This window comes from Chroicocephalus ridibundus, chromosome 21 (genome assembly GCF_963924245.1).
Source record: "Chroicocephalus ridibundus chromosome 21, bChrRid1.1, whole genome shotgun sequence".
NCBI classification, from domain to species: Eukaryota; Metazoa; Chordata; class Aves; order Charadriiformes; family Laridae; genus Chroicocephalus; species Chroicocephalus ridibundus.
The window spans coordinates 7,475,844-7,487,711 of NC_086304.1; positions in this window are offsets into that span (position 1 = coordinate 7,475,844).

Genomic DNA, 11,868 nt, shown 5'->3' on the forward strand with positions numbered 1-11,868 from the left:
TTGCAGCTGATGTTCACTGCGGGACCTCGCTGACAGGCCTGAAGCCCCTGAGGTAAGCGATGTTTCCTGAGCTGGAATTGGGTCTGTGCAGAAGGGTCAGACGACCTCGTGTCCCTGCACCCATTTGCCTGAGAGCCGGGGCTCCCGCACGGCCCTTCCTGCCTTTGCCTCTTGCGCCAGCTGGTGCGGAAGGGAAGCGCTGGCAAAGCAGGGAACGCACGCGTGTCTCTCCTCCTTGCTGAGCTCAGAGGCTCCCAGTGGGGTGGGCAGCTCTCTGACAACATCTGCTTTCCTGGTTCCTGCAGGAACTGCCCGGTTTTAATGGCGCAGCAAACTCAAAAGATGCAGCTAATGCTGGAGGAGGTGGCTCGGCTGAGGGCAGAGATCAGCAGCGTGAAGCAGGTGCTGCGGCGTGTTGGGGAAGGAGGCTTGGCTGGGCAGAAGCCCTTGGGGCTGTGGGTGTGTGGGACTGCTGACTGCAGTCAGCCAGCCTTTGCCCCAGGGGCCTCCTGGGCTGCACAGGCCCTTCTCCGGCCCCACTTTCACCGGCCGCTTCAGGCAGCGCAGGACTCCCTTGGCACGCCAGCACCTCTGGCTGCTCTGGCTGGGCTCCTCAGGCAGGGGTGGGACCCAGGCACGCTCACGGGGGGCCAGCCATCGCTGGCAGGGCTTGAGTCCACCTTCCACCTGCCCTGGAGAGTGTGGAGGATGGGGACGAGGGTGTGGGGACCCTCATCAACCCACCTCGGGGCCGTGGCCATGGCTGTGGACACAGACACTGTTCCTCAGTCCTGCAGCTCCGTGGAGAGGGTTTGCCTTGCCTTTCTGACAGTGGCCCTTTGCCGCTCCGGGCGCTAGTAGCCACGCTGAACGTTGATGTGCTCCTTTTCTCTGTTTGTTTATGGCGTTCCCAGGAAGTCGAGGAAATGAAGCAGGCAGCATCTGAGAGGGCTTTGGAAGCCTACGTGGAGATGTCTGACTGGGCCCTGCAAAGCTCTGGTATGGACACAAGCAGCCCCGTCTCCTTGCCCTGCGCTTGTCTGCAGCCCTCCCCAAAGGCGCCTGCGCTCCAGGCGCTGCTCTCCAAAGTGGGGGAGCTGAAATGCTTGGGGGGTCCCAGGGCAAGGCTGTGGCAGAGCAGCTCTCTCAGACTCCCTCCCAACCCTGCCCTCGGCATCCTCACGCTGCCTCTGGCGCTGCCCCCGCACATGTTCCTGTGCGGACGGAGGGGCTCTCTTCCTCTCCTCAGCATTGGAAAAGGAGATGGCCGGGCCGTCCTTGGCTGCCCACGCAGCAAGCCCTCAGCTTGGGTCTGCTGCCATTCACATGGGCACCGTCTGTCTCCCAGAACCCTCAGACCTTCTCCTGCTGGCGCTGGGAGTGCAGCAGTCACCAGGCACGTGGCCGCTGTCATTCCCCTGCGCGGCTGGGCAGCTGGGCAGCCCACCAGCCTGGGACGAGGACAGGACTGACAGAGGCGCAGCTGGCCGGCGGTGTCAGAAATAGTGTCTGAGCACCAAGCCCTCCTCGTCTGTGGCCTCTTGCAGTCGTCTGCTTTCCCTTCCCTGCAGGTGCCAGCATTGACCTGCAGAGAACTTCGGAGACCTACACCTGCAAAAACGACTGGTTCTGGAGGTTTATTGAGTTCTTTTGCACTCCCCGCAGTCCCGATCGCATTTTGCAGGTATTGTAGCAGAAATCGAGAGGGAATTCTTTCCTTTCTTCCTGTGAAGTTGGAGACTGACCTCAGGGCTCTCCCTTCGGTCCAGTGTTGCGCCGTCTTGGGGGTGGGAGGCGAGAGGTGGGGGGTGCCCTGCAGAGCCCCTGGGCAGGGATGTGTTTCTGCAAGGCCCTGACTAGAATGGTTTCGTAACCGCTGTTCTCCTCTGCTCCATAATACTGACAGCCCTGGCAAAGGTCGGTCAGGGAAGGAGGCCTCCTGCTTCTGTCCACTTCCTCACACACACCTCATTTTCAAGCTGAAATAGACCCCACAGACACACCGGTGCCTACGCTTCAAGCTACGTGGGCAGTTGTCTTGGCCCCAACACTCTCTCACGCTTCATTGCTCTGGCTTTCTGGTTGCAGCCGGATGTTTCCCCAGGAAACTGCTGGCCTTTCCCAGGGCATCAGGGCCAGGTGGTCATCAGGTTGCCAGCGCGAGTCCACCTGACTGCCATCACTGTGCAGCACATCTCCAAAGAAGTCTCTCCATCTGGGACCGTCACCAGCGCCCCCAGGGACATCGCTGTCTTTGTAAGTCTCTGCTGGGTGCTTCTGGTGCGGATCTGGTCCTGGGGGAAAGCCATGACAGGGTCTTCCTTGCTTTTGTGCCTCCTCTGAGGTTGGAGTCCCGGTCTCCTGAGCACTGCAGGGCCCTGGTGAGGCTCTAGGAGTCTCCTCCTAAGGGCTCTAGAGGTCTCCTCCCTCTTAAGACTTGTTCTGGCCAAGCAGCTCAGGGTTCTTGACTAAAACTCAAGCGGAGCCTGAGCTCCACCGTAACCAGTGCTAGACTAGGGCTAGAGCCCCAGGGGAGGGTGGGTAGGTAACAGGGCTGACCCAGCACCTACGTTCCCTCTTTGTCGGGACGAGTCTGAGCTGCTCTCCTTGTGCTTTGCCCCACAGGGAGTGGATGTGGACGGAGAAGAGGAAACTCTCCTGGTGACCTTCATGTACGATGTGGCAAAAGAGGCCATTCAGACCTTCCCTCTGAAGGTGCGATGCACGCACGGTGTTGGGGGAAGATGCCAGGGAGCAAAGCAGGTTTGCCTGCAGGGCCATGGCAGGAGGAGCGTGAATGCTTTCTCCCTGGGCAGAGGGGGCCTGGGTCACCGCCAGGAGAGAGCTGGTGGGGTTGGGAGGGCTGAGTGGCACGCGGTGGTGCTAGCAAAAGGACAGTGAGGGCAAGGTCAGGCCCGTGGGAGCATGAGTCCCAAGAGATCCCTGGCTGCCTTCAGCAGAGCCCGCTGCACACGCAGCCACTGCACCCGAGCAACGTCTTTGTGCCATGGAGAAACCGAGACGCCCGCTGGAGAAAGCCGTCGGGCAGCACCCTGGCTCCATCCCGTGGCCTGCTGGCAGGCTGGACGGTGTCCTCTCCTCCCAGCATAGCATGCCCCTTCTCTCCCGCTGCTCTCACGCCTGCCCGCAGGAAAGCGGGCAGAGCAGACAGCGGGAGCTCGGGGGGGGGTGTCACACCAGCTGCCCCACGCAAAGGAGCACCTCCCCGGCCTCTCTGCCGGCACAGAGCGAGGCGCAGAGGGAAGGGGCAGAGGGGAGGGAGGCTGAGCCCCAGCCGGGCCCATGCAGAGGGTGCCAGGTGCCTTCCCCCTCCCCGTGTCCCCAGCCTCCCCAGCACCCCGCTACCAGAGCCAGCCTCAGGTTTCCACAGCCGCTCCCACCCACTGTCAGGAGCTTGTTCCTGAGCAGGAGCAGGGCTGGTGGGGGGAGATACCTTGACTGCATTGTGGCTCTTAACACCTCCGATTCCTCTTCCCTCTTTTCCTCGCAGAACGCCCCGCATCCCAGAGCCTTCTCCTATCTCAAACTCCTTGTGAAGAGCAACTGGGGAAAACCAAAGTACACATGCATTTACCGAGTGCAGGTTCATGGGAAGATGGCAAAACCAAACAGCCTCAACTGAAACCAGAGACAGAAAAAGGACAAACATAAAAAAGAAGAAAAAGAATAATGTTGCTGCGACTCAGATTGGTGTAGAAGATTTGTCTCCTAAGTTGGGTGCACAATAAGGTCCATTGCAGGGAGGGCACTCGTGGGAAAGCAACAGAAGATCGGCGAGGAGGATTGTTAATACGCTCAAGTGACTCACAGCTGGGTGCTGGAAAACACATATATCACACTAATTGTTATTCAGTCTCGGACGCTTGCAAGAAAAACACTTGCACTTCGATAACATAAACCTGTGATGGACTCAGGGACACCTTATCCAGCCACTTGAGAATCCTGGCCTGGTGCTGAAGAAGATCAAAGCACAGTGGGAAAACGATGCCTGTTTGAACCCTTTAAATGCCAGGCAGAACAGGGAGTCCGTGCGTGCTCTTGCTCACAAGGACTCTCTCGCTGCCAAGGGCTCTTGCTAACAAGGACTCTCTCTCACTCCACGGTGCCCGCAGTCCCTGCTTCCGTGCCTCTGCCCGGGTGTTGCTTCGGAGATTCCCTGGTCTGTGAGGTATCGAGAAGAAACTTGTTCTTTGCCTTTCATCCGTGGTTTTGTGGTTGTTCCTGCGTCCTGCCCGCATCGGCTCACACAGCGGGGTTACAACCAGGGACTGAGTCTGGTAAATAGGTAAACGTAGCTCCTTGTGAAGAACAAACAGCGAAGAATACCACATCCCCGAAGAGACTGGAGGGACCGATAACAAGCTCGCAAAATAAATGGGGGAGTTGCAAAAGCTGCTGCATTTATCTTCCCCAGTCCACACAAAGAGATTCCTCTATTATCAGCTCAAACCAGCCACCGTACACCACTAGGAACCACCCAAGACCTACCATGAAGCCCCTAACAGAGTTAATGTGCATGTGCCAAGGGGATGTGAATATGGAGATGAGTTCTGGAAATGTAATGAACGTGGCAATGAGTGCTGAGACATGTAACGACCACGCATATTCTGTATGGATGTAAGTCTCTGTGAATCTCACATTCAGTGGACATGTCAGGTGGAGAGATCCCCCACGTCCCCGGTGCTGAATAAAAGAATGCCTGCTTCTTAAGACTACATCGGTGTTAAGAAGTTCATTCCCGATTTCGGTGACAGTTTCTGGCGACCCAGATGGGACTCTGCCTCTGAATCTCGACAGATCCTTGGAATTGCAGGGCCTCCATCCGGCACCGAGGGATTCTCAGGGAGAACCTCCGATCCCCGGACCAAAGAGCTCCGAGCAAGGCCCCTGGAAAGGTGAAGGCATTCTTTTCTTTAAGGGATATTAAGGGTTGCCTGTCCATAAGGCGAGGCATAAGCCTCGCAGGGTTGGGCTGTAAAGGTACCTAAGGGAAGGAGTTGGTCTCACTGGATGAAAGCCTGTGAGAAACGCGGCTGATAAGCGTAAAGGTATTGTCCTCAACACCAGGCGGGGAAGGGCCGCACCAAGAGCAAAGGTCTGGTATAAAAGGTTCAGGCCCTAAGGTTTTGTTATTTTGTCTTGTGTAATAAGTGCTATGTTCAGTTGTCATTTTTCTTTGTGTTTTGTGTTGTTCGTTCTACTAGTACTATCCTATAATGGGTAGCAAGCCCTTGGCGGAAGGGGGAATTTTGAAAAAGTCTCCTTTAGGTTGTATACTCCTTTAGGTTGTATACTGAAGCGTTGGAAACAAATAGGAGGGGACCCGCTCACGAGAAAGCAGCTGATTGAATATTGTAACAATTGGTGGCCGTTATGTACTTCAGAAGATCAAGAAAAACGGACAAGAAATGGGACTTTAAAATAGAATACAATTTTACAGCTTATGTTATTTTGTAGCAGGGAAAACAAATGGGATGTATGTAGATTTGTTTTTCACTTTAAGAAACCACCCAGAGTGGCAGAAGGATTGTGGGCGATAACCAGATATCAGAGACGGTTATTCGGAATGAGACATGCTACGCCAAAAGCCATTAATTGGTCAAAATCGTATGAGGTTAAACAAGAACCAAATGAATCGCCACCTGCATTTATGGAACGAGTAAAGAATACTGCTAGGAAATACACGAACGTGGACCCCGAGAGGAGGCTGGGCAATTGGCCTCTATTTTTATGGGACAATCTGCCCCGGATGTACACAAGAAACTCCAAAAGTTAGAAGGAGAAGATTCGAGGGACTTGGGAACATTGGTGTAAGTAGCTTGGACCATCTAGAATAACAGAGAAAAGGAGAGGGAGAATCAAAGAGAAGGGAGATTAATTGCCGCATTGACGGGAGTTGCTCCGGGAAGAATGAACGGGGCCCGGGGAAGTAGAGGAGGCTACAGAAGAGTTGGGAAGGAACTCGTTTAGCAGCAGCTCAGTGCGCGATCTGCAAAGAGCGAGGACATTGGAAAAACGCGTGCCCTAGAGTCAGTAACCAAGGCTCGATCCTGCAGCCTGTCAAGGTGATGGCTTTAGGTGATGGTTTAGGGAAGCGTTGCAAAACAGGTAGTAATAAGTCACCTACGTAAACAAATCAATAGCAGGCATGCATCGAGGATTGCTGAAGAGGAAAGTTCATCTGGAGGGCAACTGACGGAGAGGAAGATACGACCACCAGATGAAGTAAACGACCACCAGAACGACTGTGATGCGCGAAATGACTTGCCTCATGATTGTGCAATTGGTTCTGGGAGGGGGCGTGCTTATGTTAATGATTTAGGGAAAACGAATGAATACGTAACAATTTTGTAAATATAAATGGCTCAAAATAAGATCATTGTGGGAGCACTTATGGTGGAAAATCCCCAGTGCGACCGCAGCGCTGCTAATAAAGAATACCTGCTCTACAGGACCATCTGCTGTTGAGTTTATTTCTTTGCTTCAGCTCGTCTCTGTAATCCTGAAAGTTGAAAATATTATAACCATCTGATTTAGGTGAGACCCCCAAAGAGTGACCTTTGGAAGTCTCAAAGAGGGGAACTGTTACACCCAGGGACTGAGCGTCTGGTCAATGGTACTTGACTCCTCCCTGAGGAGGGGTTCAGAAAGCCCGGGGGGTCCTTTCTGAGCCCCGGGACCCAACGGGAAGGTCTCCCTGACGGCTGGTCTGACCCCGGCCCCTGTGCAGTAAATAACCAAGTGTGCCCTTCCAGCGTGTCACAGAGTCATGGAATGTGTTGGGTTGGAAGGGACCCTTAAAGGCCATCTCGTCCAACCCCCGGCAGTGAGCAGGGACGTCTTCAACTAGATCAGGTTGCTCAGAGCCTCATCCAGCCTGGCCTTGGATGTCTCCAGGGATGGGGCCTCCACCCTCTCTCTGGGCAACCTGGGCCGGTGTCTCACCACCCTCAGTGTAAAGAGCTTCTTCCTAATGTCTGATCTAAACCTGCCCTGCTCTAGTTTAAAGCCATTGCCCCTCGTGCTGTGGCTCTGTGCCCTCGCAAACAGCTCCTCCAGCTCTCCTGGAGCCCCTTCAGGGACTGGAAGGGGCTCTAAGGTCTCCCCGGGGCCTTCTCTTCTCCAGGCTGAACCCCCCCAGCTCTCTCAGCCTGTCCCCACAGCAGAGGGGCTCCCGCCCTCGGATCACCTCCGCGGCCTGTCTCGTAAAGCGCTGCCACATTCACCGCTGACTTTGTTAAATCGCTGGTTTATGTTAATAAATATTTCCCCACTTCTCTCCCACAAGTGAAGCCAATGGCTGCGCGCGCCACAAATTGGCCCTTGGTGCCGGGCTCCTGAAATGCCCCTAATGCTGCCACCACTCCCGGAACGCTCCCAGTGGCCACTCCTGTGCTAAAGCGCCACCGCGCAGGGAGCGGGGCGCGGCGGGGAGGAGTTGGTGGGATCGGCGGTGTGTGTTTGGGAGACCCCGCTTTCTGCCCCCAGTGGAGGGCGCGGGGCTGGGGCAGCCGGCAGTGTGGGGCCTGCGAGGCTGCCTGCGCCCGGCCGGTGCCGCCTCTGCCGGGACGAGCCCAAATTCAGGGGTCAGCAGCATCAGAAGCTCCGCTGGAGGCAGCGCCTGTGCTGGAGCCATGGTGGGTGCACTCCTGCTCTCACCAAACTAGCTTGTTCTGGCATCTCTCCCCATCTACTCTCCTCAAGGATACAACATCCCAAGACTTCCTTGTATCCAACTAAGCCCAGCAGATGTCTAACCCATCCGCTTACAAAGCGTTTCAAACTTAGCTACATTATTCCAGTAAGGAGGAACCAGATGTTCTTTTCAACTGGGTATCAGTAAGGCCTGAGGGGCTTTCCACCCCAGCCTTTTGTGCTGTTCAAGGCTACTGTATCACCAGCGACGGTATCACCCTGGCAGCAGCCATTGGCACCTGCTGTTCTGTAACCTTCAGCAGTCCCACCACAGAAGGGTCAGCTGAAAGACCGGGTAAGGCAGACAGCTGTGTAATGTCCTCAGTCCCTCCAGCTGCTATACCAACAGCCCACCGATACGCTTTCGGGTCTTTGAAATACCCTCTCTTGAGCAAGTCTACGCCAAGGATGCACGGAGCGTCTGGGCCACTCACAATGGAGCGCTTCCGCCATTTATTCCCAGTTCGGCTCACTTTGGCCGAAGTACAGTCAGTTCTTGAGACCTGTCACACCAGAATCAGCAACAGATTTTGTCCCTTTATGAGTCAATGGCAATAGGGTACACTGTGCACCGCTGTCCACCATGTCTTTATGCTTTTGTGGCTCTAATACACGAGGACATCGAATCCACACAGCCCAATAAACTCGGTTATCCCTCTCCCCCTCCTGGCTGGAGGCAGGGCACCTCTAATGTTGAGGACAACATCTACAGTTAGCAGATGAGTTCCGACCCGGACCAGAGAACTGCTCCCTGGGCACTGGAGCAGCCACCCTCCTGGAAGAATTCTTTCTTCTATCTGTTTTACCTTGCAACTAGTGCCTGTAGGGCCAAGGTAGGTCCTTCATCGCACTTACTCAGGTCCTCTCCATAGGCACCGAGGTAAAACCACAAGGTGTCTCGTAGTGTCTTCTTTTTCTTCCAAGTCGGTCTCGTAGGAGGGCATCTTCTCCTAATGGCTGCGACATGGGTCCATGCAGGGGAAAAGCGGGATGTTTCTTCCATCCTAGACAGTTTCTCAAACAGTGTCTCCTTTTTCTCAATCATCTTCTCAGTTTTATCAGCTTCCCCGCTGCAGAGCTGGCCGGGGGCGGCGGCCAGGGAGTGGGGCTGCCGAGGGCAGCAGGGCAGTGCGCGCTATGATAAGTCTATGGGGCCGGATGGGATTCACCCAAGAGTACTCAGGGAGCTGGCGGGAGAGCTCACCAAGCCTCTCTCCATCATTTATCAACAATCCTGGTCAACAGGGCAGGTACCAGATGCCTGGAGGGTGGCTAATGTGACGCCCATCTACAAGAAGGGTCGGAAGGAGGATCCGGGGAACTACAGGCCTGTCAGCCTGACCTCGGTACCAGGAAAGATCATGGAGAGGATCATCTCGAGTGAGCTCTCACGGCAAGCGCAGGGCAGCCAAGGGATCGGGGCCAGCCAGCATGGCTTTAGGAAAGGGAGGTGCTGCTTAACCAACCTGATCTCTTTCTATGACCATGTCACCCGCCTTCTGGATGCAGGGAAGGCTGTGGACGTTGTCTATCTGGACTTTGGCAAGGCCTTTGACACCGTCCCCCACAGCATTCTCCTGGAGAAGCTGGCGATCCATGGCATAGACGAGTGTACTCTTTGCTGGGTTAAAAACTGTCTGGCTGGCCGTGCCCAGAGAGTTGGGATTAATGGGGTGAAATCCTCTTGGCGGCCGGTCACCAGTGGTGTCCCTCAGGGCTCAGTTTTGGGGCCGGTTTTAATGTCTTTACCAATGATGTGGATGAGGGGATTGAGTGCACCCTCAGTAAGTTTGCAGATGACACCAGACTGGGTGGGGGTGTTGATCTGCTTGAGGGTAGGAAGGCTCTCCAGAGGGACCTGGACAGGCTGGATCGATGGGCCAAGGCCAACTGTATGAGGTTTAATAAGGCCAAGTGCCGGGTCCTGCATTTCGGTCACAACAACCCACAGCAACGCTACAGGCTTGGGGCAGAGTGGCTGGAAAGCTGCCCGGCAGAAAAGGACCTGGGGGTGCTGGTGGACGGCCAGCTTAACATGAGCCAGCAGTGTGCCCAGGTGGCCAAGAGGGCCAACAGCATTCTGGCTTCTACCAGGAATAGCGTGGCCAGCAGGAGCAGGGAAGTGATGGTGCCTCTGTACTGGGCACTGGTGAGGCCCCACCTCGAGTGCTGTGTTCAGTTCTGGGCCCCTCTGTACAAGAGGGACATTGAGGTGCTGGAGCGTGTCCAGAGGAGAGCGACCAGGCTGGTGAGGGGTCTGGAGACCAGGGCATATGAGGAGAGGCTGCGGGAGCTGGGCATGTTTAGCTTGGAGAAGAGGAGGCTGAGGGGAGACCTCATTGCCCTCTACAACTCCCTGAAAGGAGGGTGCAGAGAGGTGGGGGTTGGCCTCTTCTCCCAGGGGAATAATGACAGGACCAGAGGAAATGGCCTGAACTTGCGGCAGGGGAGGTTTAGGTTAGATATTAGGAAGAATGACTTTACTGCAAGAGTGGTCAGGCACTGGAACAGCCTGCCCAGGGAGGTGGTTGAGTCACCATCCCTAGAGGTGTTTAAGAAATGTCTAGATGTGGCACTTCAGGGCATGCGCTAGTGTGGAGATTGTAGGTTGTTTGGTTGGACTCAATGATCTCCAAGGTCTTTTCCAACCATGAAGATTCTGTGATTCTAAGATCAGGAGGGGGATGCCCTCAGCGTAGGAGCTTCCTTGGGGAATGGAGATCCTCTAGGGGCCGGGCAGCAGATTCGGTGAGCCCTTTTGGGTGAGGGGACACTGCAGGGTTCAAACAGACCCAGAAGTTTCTGTGGGTTCCTGGGGCCGGCTTCTGAGCACAGCTGCCAGATGTGCCAACAGAGGTGATGCTCACCTGGATCTCCTACATGCAATCAGGGAAAAAAGGATCAGGGCTGTGATAATGGAGTGGCAGCCTTGGCTGCAGTGTCCCTGAAGTAGCGGGTTCTCAGCTCCCCAGGGGAGCAAGCAAGGAGAGACACAGAGTGCAGACAGCAGGTCTCAGAGGGGAAGACTCTGAAGTAACAACCGAAAGGCCGCAAGAAGGTCTCCCCGGAGCCTTCTCTGCTCCAGACGGAACAGCCCCAACTCTCTCAGCCCGTCCTCACAGCAGAGGGGTTCCATCCCTCCGATCATTTCTGTGGCATTCCTCTGGCCCGTTCTGTGAGGCAGCAGCAGGAATGCAGGGAGCTCTGCCTGGGGACAGACAGACTCGGCTGGGAGCTGAGGCGTCAACAGGAGAGGACAGAACAACCTGGGAAACTGGCAGCTTTGTGGCGGGTGAACGTCTGCTCCAGACTTCATACCAACAAACAAGCAACAGCTAGTCAGGGATGTAAAAGCCAGGGCTAAGAAGGTAGAGTTGAGGCTCCTGAGAGAAAGGAAAAAGGCCGAGAGCAGGAGACGTCTGGAGAGCAGGCTTTGGCCTGCTGGGGGACTGGCTTGGAAGAATCCTGTGGGATACGGCCCTGCGGAGAAGCAGGGTGCGGAGGGCTGCTTGAGGATCTCCTCTTCACGCTCCACAATGGCCCGCCTTGACATTCAGAAAGGACGGCGTGGATGAGAAAGAAGCTGCTGACAAAACCCAAGCCTGAAGAGGAAGCACAGAGGAGGTGGAAGCTGGCTGCCTGCCAGCCTCAGGGGTTTTGTGTTTCCATACCGGAGACAGGCAGTTGTGTGTGCGTGTGCTTGTTTATGTGGGGGGGAACTGAGGGATGAGGAGATCCTGGGGCCGGCTTCTGGATAGAGGATGTAAAACCAGCTCCTGGAGGGATCCCTTTTCTCTGTGTGTCTCTACAGGTCTATATTTCCCACTGACGTAGTCTGCCATACAGGCAGCGCACCGTACCAATACCCTCCCTGGTATTTTGGTGATGGTTGTCACGGTACTTCCTACTTGAGTCGGAAATTCTATTGAACTAGTACCTCCTTTAATTGTCTATCGTGGCCTGCAACTCCTCAGGTTATCTTGTGAGAGACAGCACCACCAGGGTGAGCCATCAGCATAGAAACATTGACAGCTGAGCAAATGGATCTTCATTCCAGGGCAATGGAGCTTCACTTCAGGGGAACCGTGAGAAACTCTGGGCTATGGCCAAGAGAAACCTCCAGAAGTTTACAAGGAGAAGTGTCCGGTCCTG